Here is a 14,061-nt window from a genome sequence, read left to right as displayed (position 1 = left end):
CTTCCGAGGAGTGGCTGGTGGGTTTGAACCGCCAGCCGTCTGGTTAGCAGGCAAGTGTCTTAGCCACTATGCTACCAGAGCTCCTATATATTGTAGGCTATAGTAAATTCTAATAGTTTCTATTCTGCTGGTCAGTAGCCACTTAAATGTTTTAAAAACGTGTAACTAATTAACAGAATGAAAGTGAAAAATACTCATCTGTATTAGTAATTCCAACTAAGCACTCACTCCCCCTACTTTGTTATGAATAAATAACCTTACATGCTTATTTATGTGTCCTAAATTTTCTAGATACTTTATATTTGGCATATGTTTTAATTTCTCCAACAGCCAGTAAACTTCTAAGGAAGAAGGGTTTGTATCTTATACTTCTTTGTAACAGGGAAGAAGGAAAAAAAAAAAGGGGGTGGGGGACAGAGGCACAAGAGAATCACCAATTCCAAGAAACGGGGCATCTAAAAATGAAGGCCTGGACTGAAGTGTTCTTAACCATTTCTGAGTGACAGACACCCAGACTTACATTCCCATCAGGAAGGAAGGATCACGGAAAACTAAACACGACCTCTCTCCGTGCATCCCTGCAGTGTGACCCTGTTGAGCCCCTCTGACTGCTGGGGCTGAAAGCCCTATCTCCCCGGTTCTTTCCAGTACAGGATAGGAAGAAATCACCAAAGGATTTTTATTGCGACGCTGGAAGCAAAATGGGAGAGAGACAACGTTCCAGTTCTGGTGCTAGTAAGGCTTGGGCTTCTGCCGCGTAAGAAGACCCTCCGGCCGAGTCCAAAGCGCTCTCAACCCACCGTGCCTGCTGGGCCCTTAAGGGCTCACAGCAGCTTGGTCTCTCCGAGGATAGGGGGCACAAGGCAAGGGCATGACATGCAAGGACGTGTGGTGTCTCTTTCCACATGGGCTCCCAAAAGGTGGTAGTAATCCCGGCAACTCCGCTGGTGCTGGTAACTCAAAGGGGGTCTCGCAATTTGCGCCAGGGCAGCCCCAGAAGCGGACCAACCATCTCACGGATCCTTCCCCAAGGCCCGGAACGAAGTCTCACAGCCTCGAGGGCACACGGGTCCCAAGCCAGGAGTGGAGGAAGCGTTACTGGCTGTGTTGTCCCGGGGTGGGGAACCCGACTGCAGACATTCCCGCACCGTGGACCAGACTCACCGAACCGCAAGGCTGAGCTGGGTCGCGAAAGCCGCTGTCAAGGCGTGACCCGGAAGCTGGAGGTGCTGCAGCGAGTCTCTTCTGTTTACAGGACAAGAAGACCGACTAGGATGGGCGCCTGCGCATCGACCGGCGTCCGTAAACCCGGCGCGCCTGCGCAGACTCCTGAAGCACCCGGTGCTCCACCGAGGCCTGGTTCACGGTTTACTTTCTCGTTTTGCCGTAAAGCTTTGTGCGTGGGGCTTGTGTCCGCAGCCTGCCATGGGGATAAAAAAAAACGCTCCCGGGTCCTGGTTCTTGGGCCGACTTTGTGTTGCTGCGCCTGCGTTGACTAGTCCTGCGTTGGGGCCGTCAGTGCCTCGCCTCTGCCTTTCCACTGTCTCCTCTTGAGATCGGGCCTGGGCACTTATCCCTAGACTATTCTACCATTCTTAGCTACACTTGCTAAACCAAACATTTTGTCCACCAACTCCACATTGGTACAGTTGCTTAGGACACTGAACTTTTTAAGAAGATGTCTTTGGCAAATAAGAGATTTAAATCATTTATTCACAACGTTGGGACAAGTTTATGCTCCTTAGAACCACTCCTGGATATTGTCTACCCCTTACACTGAAGAGAAACTCAACCACCTTGGAGGTACAGCGCAAATGTTGAGAACTAAAACAGATGTAAATGCTGTCAGTAACCCTTCTTACCCAAAGAGAACCATACTGGCCTCTCTGAGAAAACCAAAACCAAACCCACTGCCATCAAGTTAATTCCGACTCAGTGACTCCCATTGAGTTTCCAAGGCAGTAAATCCTTATGGAAGTAGATTGCCCCATCGTCCTCCGGAGGAGTGGCTGGTTGAGTTTGAAAAGCCAACCTTCTAGTTAGCAGTCAAATGCCACCAGAGCGCCTTGGCACCACTGAGATAAATACTTTATGTGCAGAGTATAAACTTTTCAAAGCCAGTTGCTCATGGTAGTGAATATCAACAGCAAAGTGGCCCACAAGGGCAGTTTAACCAAACATCCTGTTTAACCAAGTATGCCCCAGCACTCCCAAAGCTGGCTCTAAGCAACAAAATCTAACCAGTTTGAGATTAAAGCAAGGGTCAGACAGTTCATGCAGCTCCTGCCCTATCTGAGGCAGTGGGAAGCCTGTTAAGTTCCAACTTCAAAGGATTTGTACTCTGCAGGAATATGTCCCCCTTCCTCCTTCCCACCCCACCAAGTGAGATGGTCCAGTTTTTCAAAAGAAGCTAAAATCCAGATTTTCTAAAAAGTGAATTATTGAGTTCTGGTAAGATGGCAGAATAGGCAGAAAGACTGCACAGACCCTCTTCAACAAAGAAAAGGGGAACCAATTAACACAGATACAGAAGATAATCCTGGACCTCTGAACGCTGAAGGGAAGGATATAGAAGTGGACTAAACTCCAACAAGCAGAAGAATTTGCATGAAAACACCAAAAAAGGAGACAGACAGAGCTGTGGTCTGGCAGTGATCCTGATGGCACAGACGGCTTGGATATTGCCGAGAGGTGGTAAGACCTAAGAATTAACCCAAAAATCGGCCCTGCTAGCCAGGGACTGCACGGAGGACTGCTCTGGTGGCTAGGGAAAGCAGTGGGCTTTCTGTGGACTTTTGCTTGTCTGGAGGGTGCAGCCATTTTGAATGTTTACAAGTGGCTTGACCATTTTGCATATTTAAAATGACAGCATTTTCACAGATTCCAGGGACTTAAGAAGAGGTTCAACTTGCCAGTAACCCCAAGGACATCCCAGACCCGGACAACTGGAAAGGTGCGACATTGCCCTTGTTACTTGTATATCCCACACCCGCTTGGTGAACAGAGGTGCAGCCTTCCCTCACTCCCACTCACCTTCAGTGCCCACAGGAACACCACCCCAGTCTGTGTGCTCAGACGGACCCTGGGTGCCCTACCCCTCATACACTGCTGGTGGGACTGTAAAATGGTACAATCACTGTGGAAAGCAGTATGGCAATTCCTTAAAAGTTGTAATTAGAAATACCATTTGACCCAGCCATTCCATTACTAGGTGTATATCCTAAAGAAGTGAGAGCCATGACAAGAACAGACATATGCACACCCATGTTCATCACAGCACTATTTACAATAGCCAAAAGATGGAAACAACCTAGGTGTCCATCAACTGAGGAACAGATAACCAAACTTTGGTATATACACTCAATGGAATACTATGCAACCCTAAAGAATAACCTAGAATCTGCAAAACACTGCATAACATGGATGAACTTGGAGGACATTATGCTGAGTGAAATAAGTCAGTCACAGAAGGACAAATATTATATTAGTCCATTATTGTAAAAATCAAGGAAAGGCTTATCTATGGAAGGAAATTTTCTTTGTTGGTTACCAGGAGTGGGAGAGGAGGGAAGAGGACACTGTTAGGTAGGTAGAGATAAGTATTGATTTGGGTGAAGAGAAGGGCAATGTACCAAATGTGAGTGATCAACATGGTGACATTGAGGAAGAGGAAGATATAGAAAGGTACATGGGAGTTTCAGACAACAAAGATGAACTCTTTTTGCATGTACAGTACTGTGTTGTCAGTGAAGGCAAACATGGGTATATGGGTGGATAGATGGGTGGACAGGTTGAACTATTAGGTATGTCTATGAAGTGGGGAGTGTACTCAAGACCATGTATAGGGTTGGCAGACAATGGTCCTACAAGTGTATTTGTATGATCTGAATTCCCAGGTGTATAGTAGAGCTGACAAGGAACAAGGTTGTAGTCACTTCTTGGTCACAGCCAGCTACCCAGAGGGATCAAGTAATTGAACCTTGGGCTCGGGACCATAGTCACAGGGGACATCAAGTTCAACTGGCATAACATACTACACAAAACGTTGTTCTACCTCCTTCTTTGGCAAGTAGCAACTGGGATCTGAAAAGCTTGCAAGCAGCCATCTAGATGCAACCATGGTTCTCTCCTCATCCAGAGCAAAGAAGAATGAAGAAACCAAAGATTCAAGGAAAAAATTAGTCCTAGCGATTGGTACACCATGTGATCCACAGCCTATATGACTATGAGACCAGAAGAACTAGATGGTGCCCAGCTACCAATGTCAACCACTCGGAGGGGGATCTATGTAGGAGACCCTGGATAGAGAGGGAGAACAATATGGATCAAAACTCAAAAAGCATTTGGGGAAAAAAAGTGTGTGGAGGGGACCAGTTTGCTCATCTGATAGAGCCTGGTGGAACTACTGAGACTATGGTCCCCAGCTGCCCTTCAGGTCTGGAATTGAACCCACACCTGTGACTTCCAGCCAAGCAAAAGACAGGCATAGGAGTTGAACATTTACCTGAGGTAAATACACTCCTTGGAGAGAACAATCATGGGAGAAAGAAGGGCTGTTTGTGCACAGGGAGACAACTCAGGGGGCAGGGGTCCATGGAGGGATGGACACAGGGAAGAGGTGACTGTCAGGCAGAAGTGGGAGGGGAGTTGTAGGACTGTTACTTTGTGCCTAGGAGCTCTGGTGGCGTAGTGCCTAAGGCATTTGACTGTTAACCAGAAGGCTGGTGGTTCAAACCCATCAACCATTTCTTGAGAGGAAGACTGGGCAATATACTTCTGTAGAGATACTACCTTGGAAACCCAAGGTGAATTTTGGTCAATGTCATGGGACAAAGTGTATGTGAACTGCTGTATGGAAAGTGAATTTGCTCTGTAAATTTTCACCCAAATCACACACACACACACACACACACACACACACACACAAAAGTGAATTCTTTCAAATTGTGAATGTTGGCAACAATGTAAAAAAAAATCGTTTTTAAAACCAAGCAGCATTCAGCCTTCAAGCTACTTCTACCAAACTCTAGATTAATGCCTGCTTTGGCCACTGGCAGCTCCGATTTCTCTATAAGGGGGCAGCCCTCTGATTGGAATGGGGCACCTGCAGGTTTACATGGGGGCAGCTTGAAGGTGGCCTGAATGATATTCTGTGGAGGCTAGAACCCTCATCCCCATCCCCAACCTACTCAACAGCATTTGATGGCATTAGAATGGAAAGAGTTTGATTCTGTGCCCATTGCTTCTAAACCAGCAATCTATGTCAGAGCCCCAAAGAACATTAAACTCCCAAACACAGGGACTAGATGCACCTGAGTCTGCTGATCCAAATTGGAGAAATGCTTTCTGGGAAGCTGATTTTTCCCTGGCCACCAGCAGAGGACAGAGAAAATCAAGCCATCTACATGTCTTGTCCAGATGAGAGGCATATCTACAGAAAATAGTGCCTGTGGCAAACACTGATGTTGTGTCTTTGTCCAAACATCTGACATCCATCTTTTGGATAACTTTTACCATAATATCAGCTCAAGAATACAAATCAAGATAGTGAATCTTTTACTTAACACATGTGGTACTACATGAAAATTACAACAGCAACTTTCTTGCTTTCATTGAAGAAAATTGCTCTACGACATGCTTAAAGTCATTTTATCCAATTTCTTCTCTTTCTACACTCAGCAGAGCAAGATCACACAGTCTGCCCTGACCCATGGTTGCTCTCAAGTATGAAAGTATTAGTTTTAACTTGTTGAATGATCTCTCCCAGCTGGTGACAGAAACTGCTATGGTTAAGAGATACCGTGGCACCCACCTTCACGTGGCAGATGCCATACTTGCCATACCTTCGATAGGCCTCTGGCAGAGACCTAACCCCATTTCAGTTAATATGTGTCAAATTTCCATATCTGTGTCTAAAACTGTGTGACTTACATCAATGGCCCAATGGTACCTTCTCCCCTGAGCCCCACCTGGATCCAACTTGGTTGGGAAATGATGAAGTGAGGGCAGTAATTAAATAAATTCCATTCCATGATGCTGCGGGTCCAGGCCTGTTAAGTCACCTTCTCTCTAGACCTAGTAAGATGATGCTCTGCTTGGCACCACTCACGCCTCCACACAAACTTTGTATTCCCTTCCAGCATTGAGGGGTTTAGTGACTATCTCTCTGGCTTTCATCTTACCAAGTCTAGCTCTACTGGGTCCATTGGTCTCTCTCTCTGAAATTCACTGCAAAACAAAAAGAGATCCCTACTTCCAACTATCATCTCTACAGCAGGAATGATAGAGTCAAAGGATCTAGCAAATGAAAGTACTGCACCCAGAGGGGGGCATCTGTCCCTCTTCCTAGGTGCTATGCCTTGGAAGCAAGTTGTTGTATGAAGGAAAGAGCTTGAGACCAGGTAGGAGATCTAGGTTTGTCCTGGCTCTGAGAGTGATGAATTATTTCACTCCTCTGGGCATCAGTTGTCACATTTGTAAAGTTAGGGGTTAACTGAGATGATCTCTAAATATCTTCCTATTTCTACAAATTCTGATTCAACCTAATTCCTAGACAAAAATGCCTGCTTACAAAAATTTTACTCTCTAGTCTAACAATAACAACAGTCCAATAAGAAGCAGCTTTGTGGCTATATCATGTGACCACTATATTAATGGAACCTGTAAAGATGCAAGATCTAAATTATTTCTGTTTTATTTTTGCTTCTTCTGGTACCTTCTCTCCAAAGCAGGTTAAAGATAGTGTAGATTCCCAGCTTCAATTTTTAAATATTACTTTTACTACAAAAATGTTCAAGCACACAGAAAAACTAGAGCAAATAGTATGATGAACTCCTTTATGTCCGTTACCTATATTTAACACATTAACATTTTGCCAATTTATCTATATACTTTTGTTTCTTTGCTATTTTGTCCAGTTTTAGGTTTTGAAATAAATTTCTCAAACGATACCCACAGTTCTCATAGCTTTGGGGAATATCTTTTCAGAGAAGGCATGACTTGACATGCCATTCTAAAACTCCAAAATATTAAATGCTCATTTATCCATTTATTTCCTTAAAAAAAGATGGATTTTTTTTCCTGTGTTCTCTCAGATCTTAAAATTTCTTGGTTGGTCAATAAACCAAAAAAATCAAACCCACTGCAATCGAGTTGATTCCAAGTCATAGTGACCCTATAGGACAGAGTAGACTGCCTCATAGTTTCCAAAGCTATAATCTTTGTGGAAGCAGACTGCCACATCTTTCCCCTGTGAACTGCTTAGTGAGCTCTAACTGTAGACCCTTCTGTCAGCAGTGGAGTGCTTAACCATTGGGCCACTAGGGCTTTTTTGGTAAATAAATTTATATGCCAAGACATATAAATTCTGGGAAACTATAATAATCTTATAAATGCAAGAATGGTTAGAGTCTGCCAGTGAGTGATAAAATAGGCTATTTTGCAGTGTAAGAAGCCCTGGCGGTACAATGGTTAAGTGTTCTTTTGCTAACCAAAAGGTCAGAGATTCAAAACCACCAGTGGCTCTATGGGAGAAAAGCCCTGGCAATCTGTTCCTGTAAAGATTTATAGCCTAGGAAATCCTATGAAGCAGTTCTATTCTGTCCTATAAGGTTGCCGTGAGTCAGGATTGATTTGATAGCACATAACAACATTTTACAGTGTAAATGGGACCAAGGTTTCAGATTCATTCATTCATTCACCAAATATTTACTGAGCATCTACTTTGTGCCTAGGAGCTCTGGTGGCATAGTGCCTAAGGCATTTGATTGCTAACCAGAAAGTTGGTGGTTCAAACCCACCAGCCATTTCTTGGAAGGAAGACTGGGCAATGTACTTCTGTAGAGATACTGCCTTGGAAACCCAAGGAGGGGTCACTATGAGTTGGAATCAACTTCATGGCAGTGAGTTTGGTTTGGTTTTGGTGCTTTGTGCCAGGCCCTGTGCTCAGCAGTAAGTACAGGGAAGACAAAGATGGAGAGACACAGTCCTTTGTCATCAAGGGTTAGGAGCCAGATATGCAAATAGCTGATGACAATTAAAGATGATTAATGCCACAAAGTTTTTGTAGGGCAGTTCTACTTCACAATGAGATCAAGAGAGTGGACAGAGGGAAGGTCTGTGAAGAGGGTTCTTGGGGAGAAATGTGTTTGTGCTGTTGAGTTCCTATTCCCTTTCCACCCAGAGAGGGAAGAGGTAGCTGTGTTGCTTCCTTCTCAAGCCCAGAGAGGGGCTTCTGTGGGACTGGAGATCTTGAAACATATTCCTTGTCGTTGTAAAACATGGACAACTAACGGCACCACCTCTTACCTTATAAATTAAAGGCTTGACTGCTAACAGAAAGGTTGGTGATTTGAACCTACCAGTCACTCCATGGGACAGAGATGAAGCAATCTGCTTCCATAAAGATTTACAGTCTTGGAAACCCTATGGTGCAGTTTTACTCTGTCCTATGGGGTTGCTATGAGTTGGAATTGACTCAAGGGCAACGGGTTTTGGTGTTGTTTGATTTGTGTGGTCACAAAAATGGTTAGCTCTCAGCTACTAACTGAAAAGTTTGTGGTTTGAACTCAGCCAGAAGAAAGTCATGTGATTTACTCCCAAAAGGTCACAGCCAGGAAAACTCCATGGAGCATGGTTCTACCCCAACATACATGGGGTCACCATGTGTTAGGGTTGCCACATGTCAGAGCTGACTCAACGGCAATGGCAATTTGTTTTATTTTTATTTTTTATTTTTTTAGGGGTCACAGAAAAGTTTCTTGGGTAGTGCAAACAGTTTATGTTTGGTGACTAACCACAAGCTTGGCAGTTTGAATACACCCAGTGGTGCTGTAGAAGAAAGATCTGGCAATCTACTTCCATAAGATTGAACTCATTGAAAATCCTATGAAGTATAGTTCTACTCCAGGGACTAGTCCTTGGAGAAGGATATCATGCTTGATAAAGTAAAAGGTCAGCAAAAAAAGGGAAGGCCCTCAATAAGATGGATTAATACAGTGGTAGCAATGATGGGTTTGAGTATAGCAAGGATTGTGAGGATGGCACAGAACGAGATAGTGTTTCTTTCTCTTGTACATGGGGTCACTATAAGTCGGAGCCAACCCAACGGCACCTAACAACAACAACAACAACATACCTCTACTCTGACACACGTGGGGTTGCCAGGAGTTGGAATCAACTCCATGGCAACAAGTTTGGTGTTGTTTGGTTTACAATTACAGAGGAGAGAAGACTGCAATGGAATCCACCTATAACCGCTCCTTGGTCCATGAAGGATGAACAAATGTATAAATATGAGCCATGGAAGACAGTCAGCATGAGATTGCCTTGGGTTTACTCAAGAAAGCTGCCTAGAAATGTGGAAGAACCTAGTGGCCAGAAGCTAGAGATGAACACAGAAATCCTAGAATCCACAGAGGTGTCACAGGTTATCACCTGCATCCACTTGGGTTGAAGGGACTCAAGTGAGAGGTATCTGATGATGGGAATCTCCAAAGAACTATTAAAAGCACCCCATAAGAAAAAGAGTGAAATTTAACCATTTCTAGTCCCAGGTAGTGCAGACCCCCTCTACCCAGAAATAATTGAACTGTCCTGCCTGCTCCTACTTTGACAAGCAGATCAAATAGCAATTACCTAGTTGGGGAGGAAGGAGCTTTGGTGGTACTGTGGTTAAGGAATTTGGCTGTTAACCAGAAAGTTGGTGGTCCAAGTCCACCAGCTACTTCACAGAAGAAAAATGAGGCAGCCTGCTTCTGTAAAGATTTACAGCCTTGGAAACCCAAGGGGGGTCGCTACGACTCGATAGTAGCGACTTTGGTTTTGGTTTTGAGTTGGGGAGGAGGTAAGTAGAAGGGAAAGCTGAAGGCAGGCAACAGACCTTTCATGGGTGAGAAGGACAAGAAGTCTCAGACCAGTACCTGAAAATGAAGACTGAAGTATTTGATTATCATCTTGGACTGGAAAGATTGTAATTACTAAATCAAGACTGCCTTTTTGACTTAAAGTGATTATTACCTAAAAGATTGTCAACCTGAGTGAACAGAAAAGTCAGGAAATCATCCCAATTTTCTATTCAAAGGCATGTGATATACTTTTAAACATGGTAAAGTTGTATTTTTTATCATATCCCATGAATCTTGTATTCAACATCCTGATTCCATCTCTATATATTCTAGTTGGTTATTTCTGTTCAATTTGATTATAAATGATTCTACACATTCTTCTTCTTTTTTAATATACTGCACTTCCCATGAGATTGTTTGGTCATTATTTTCTCTTCTGTTCCTTTCTACTTTCAGGAAGTATTCATTGGATGGTGTTGATTGACAGTACAACTAGTGTTCCTATTTTCAGACCCTGGAATAAATTTGAACTAGAAACTTGATAATGTTTTGCTTGTAAGGACCATATCACTGTTCAACATGTATTAGTCTCCAGTCTCCATGGGTAGATGCCATGGAGGTGTTCCAGATCATAGATCTGGGTGTCTTGCCATTTGAGCCTTGAGGGTTCGTAATAGTCACAGGCTTTTGCAACATTCCTTTTTGGGGTGAAAACTCCTTTCTACAGCTGCTGGCTTCAAATGCTTTCCTGATTTTGAGTGTGATCCTCTAGAGTGACAGTGTGTTGGAAGAGAGGAATTCTGTCTCTAAGTGGAACGTCTCTAAGTGGTAGTAACACAAACCCTTTCAAAACAGTCTTCAGACCTCTGGCCAGAAGTCATCAATTAATCTTCTGTCTCAAAGTGATCATCCCCTCCCCCCCAGGACCACCCTGGTTAATGTTGATGGCAAAGTTTCCTTTATATTCTGGTAGCATAGTGCCTAAGGCATTTGACTGCTAACCAGAAGGCTGGCAGTTCAAACCCACCAGCCACTCCTTGGAAGGAAGAGGAGGCAATCTACTTCTGTAGTGATACTGACTCAGAAACCCAAGGAAGGGTCGCTATGAGTCGGATCTGACTCGACAGCATAGAACAACAACAACAACAAGAGAAAGGTGACTTTACTAAGTAGGAACTCCTTTCAAACAAGCTCTCTCTCATGCCCAAAGGAAGAGAAAAGAATCAAAGGGAATTTTGAGATACCCTAAGAGTGAAGGAAGGAGAGGAGTTAGTCAATATCAATAGAGTGAAAAAATTAGATCCAAGTGTCAGACGAGCTGGGAAAAATAGTAGTTCACTTTCTTTACTTTGAATTTCATCAGTATTGAGGGTTATGGCCTATTACATATTCCTCATATCTAGAAACAATACAATATCATACAAACACCTGAGGGACCAGAGTATTAACTCATTACTTTACCTGTCTAAACAAGTTACTTTTCCTGTCTAATCTTAGTTTTCTGATCTGTGGATGGAGATGAGAGTAACAAGACTTACTCACAAAACTTAGATCTGAATAGTGAAAACTAGATTCTAAAAAGTGATTTTATAAACTGTATAAATATTGGTTCTTATTTCTGTCATCTGTGTATCATTTTATATTTGTTCAAGGTTACCAAATTAGTCCTCCCAGCTACATTGTAAACACTTCTAGAGAAAATACTTAGATTTCCTGCACTCACCTTCTCCCCTATTGCACAGTCCCAGACACACTGGAGATAAATGTGAACGAAATTGAACTACAATGAACTGACCTCCCAAACACAGGAATAATGCAGTGCCTCTATGTACCAGCCTGTTGTCCTGAGAAAGAGGTCAGAAGCGTATTTCAAAGGAAAAATGACAAGAAAGATTTGGAAATAGAGCAAAGGGAAGTAAGGTTCAGAGGAAATATAATGTAAGTCTCACGAAACTTTTTAGACTCTTAAGCCTTGTCCTAGAGAAAGCAAGCCAGTGGAGGGAAGAGCAGTATGTATGCGCGCAGCAGGGACAGTCCCAGGACGTGCTGTCAGGATTAAACAAGGATTTCTTTCAGAACACTTCAAAGGCCAGCATGCTTTCATTATTCAAACTCTACTCTTTTTCTTTTTCCTTTTAAAATTCCCCAAGGCTCAGGGATACTTATGAATTACTTTTTCAAAATTAGCTTTTCATCAATATTTTATTATTTTTTTGGCCCTATGGGCTACCAATATTTTCTACTTTGAGGATAATTTTAAAGTATTTTGAGTCTTCATAGAGAAAGTTTACCCGAGGGGTTTTTGAAAAACAAAATAAACTTCAGCAAAAAAAAAAAATAACAATGTTTCCCCAAAGTCATCTTAAAACCAAAAAATAGCTCAGCTTAACTAGTGAAAATAATGCTTGTCTTAAGCAGTAGACTCTCTTGAGAGGCTATTGATATGGGATCATATTGACTACAATAACTTGAAAGATTAAATAGAAACCTTAAAGGTCAGTGAATTTATGATAATGAAGAAGGAACAATTCAGAAAAGGAGGATGAGAATGGTTGCACAACTCAAAGAATGTAATCACTGTCACTGACTGGTACATGTAGAAACTGTTGAATTAGTGCATGTTTTGCTATGTATAACAACAGTTATAGTCTTAACAACAAAAAAATAAATAAAATTTAAAGAAAAATGACAATATTAATATTAATTTTATAATATTAATTTTATAATTCAATATACATGATACTTTTTCCCCTAGAATATGGGCATTTATAACTAAATTACCTAGCAAACCAAGACTGAAGCGGACAAACTCGAGCAGTGGAGACTTTTAAGATTCCCCAATAGAGGGAAATCAAGAGTATCACCTGCCTGATACTGTTGGGTGGCCCATTCTGATCTGGAGAGTTATACTAGCAGAAAAGTGATCTGATTCTCTGAATCAATTTCAGGAGTTTGAGAAGCAAGTGAGTTGATCTCAGAATGTTCTGCTCCCTAGAGGCCTGTGCTGTTTCTAGTAGGAAATAATTGATGACTTCTGGCCAGAGGTCAGAAGACTCTACAGAAGACCCTTCCCCCTGGAAGAGAAATAGAGCATTTCCTCTTTCAGGCTTCTTACGCAAAGTTCAGTGATTCCTTCTTTTCTTTTCTTTTTTTTATGCATTCATTCATTCATTTATTCATCCATTCACTGAAGAAGTACTTATTAAATCCTATTACTATGCTGTGCATTATGATAGATGCCAAAGACTCAATTAAGAAGAAAGACATGGGCTCTGCATTCAGGGAAATTTTAGGTTAGGTGATGAACAAACATTAGAGAAATAATCACCTGAATGCTTAAACTTATTACAATAGTAATAAGTTCTATAAAGGAAAAGTATAGAAGATAATATGATGATTCAATAAAGGAGCTTGTTCAGGCTGTAAGATAAAGGAAATTTTTCCTGAACACAGATCTGGAAGATGAATGGAAATAATCAGATCTAGGAACTCTGGTGGTGCAGTACCGAAGGCATCAATCAGGTTGATGGTTCAGACCCACCAGCCACTCTGTGGAAATCCAATGGGGTCACTATTAGTCGGGATTGACTTGATGGTAGTGAGTTTTGTTTTGCTTTGTTTAATCAAATCAGAGGTGGGAAGAAGGTATAGGGAGTGGGCCTTCTAGGAAAATGGAGTAGTATATTCAAAGGCCCTGAGAGGGAAAGGGCTTAGGAAGTTGGAGGAAGAGAAAGAGTCCAGTAAGATAAGGAGGAGAAGAATATAAGCTGAGACTGCAAAGGTAGGGAGGATCCAGATCCAGTAGGGTCTTGGGGGACACGTTAAGCATTTTGAACTTTAATCCAAAAGAATAGGAAGCTACTGACATCTCCATTTTTTAAAGACCACAGTGATTTGTTGCTGAAGAATGGGTTACAGAGGAGGAAGACAAGTATTAAAGTAGAGAAAACAGTGGTCTAAGGGATCTAGGAAAGAAATGATAGGGACTTGGACTAGGATGACTGGCCACAGAGAGGGAGAGAAGTGAGTGAATTTGAAATATTTTAACATCAGAAGTTATAGGGCTTGATTCATTGTGAGCCGGAGATGACAGGGTGCAGTTGTCAAGTATGATTCCTAGATTATTTATTTATTTATTGTGATTTGGGTGAAGACTTACAGAGCAAATTCACTTTCAATACAGCACTTTACATATACTTTGTCTCATGACATTGAC

This window comes from Orycteropus afer, unplaced genomic scaffold (assembly GCF_000298275.1).
Source record: "Orycteropus afer afer isolate SDZICR_OR568_19922 unplaced genomic scaffold, OryAfe1.0 scaffold00045, whole genome shotgun sequence".
In the NCBI taxonomy this organism is placed as follows: Eukaryota; Metazoa; Chordata; class Mammalia; order Tubulidentata; family Orycteropodidae; genus Orycteropus; species Orycteropus afer.
This window is presented reverse-complemented; position numbering follows the sequence as displayed.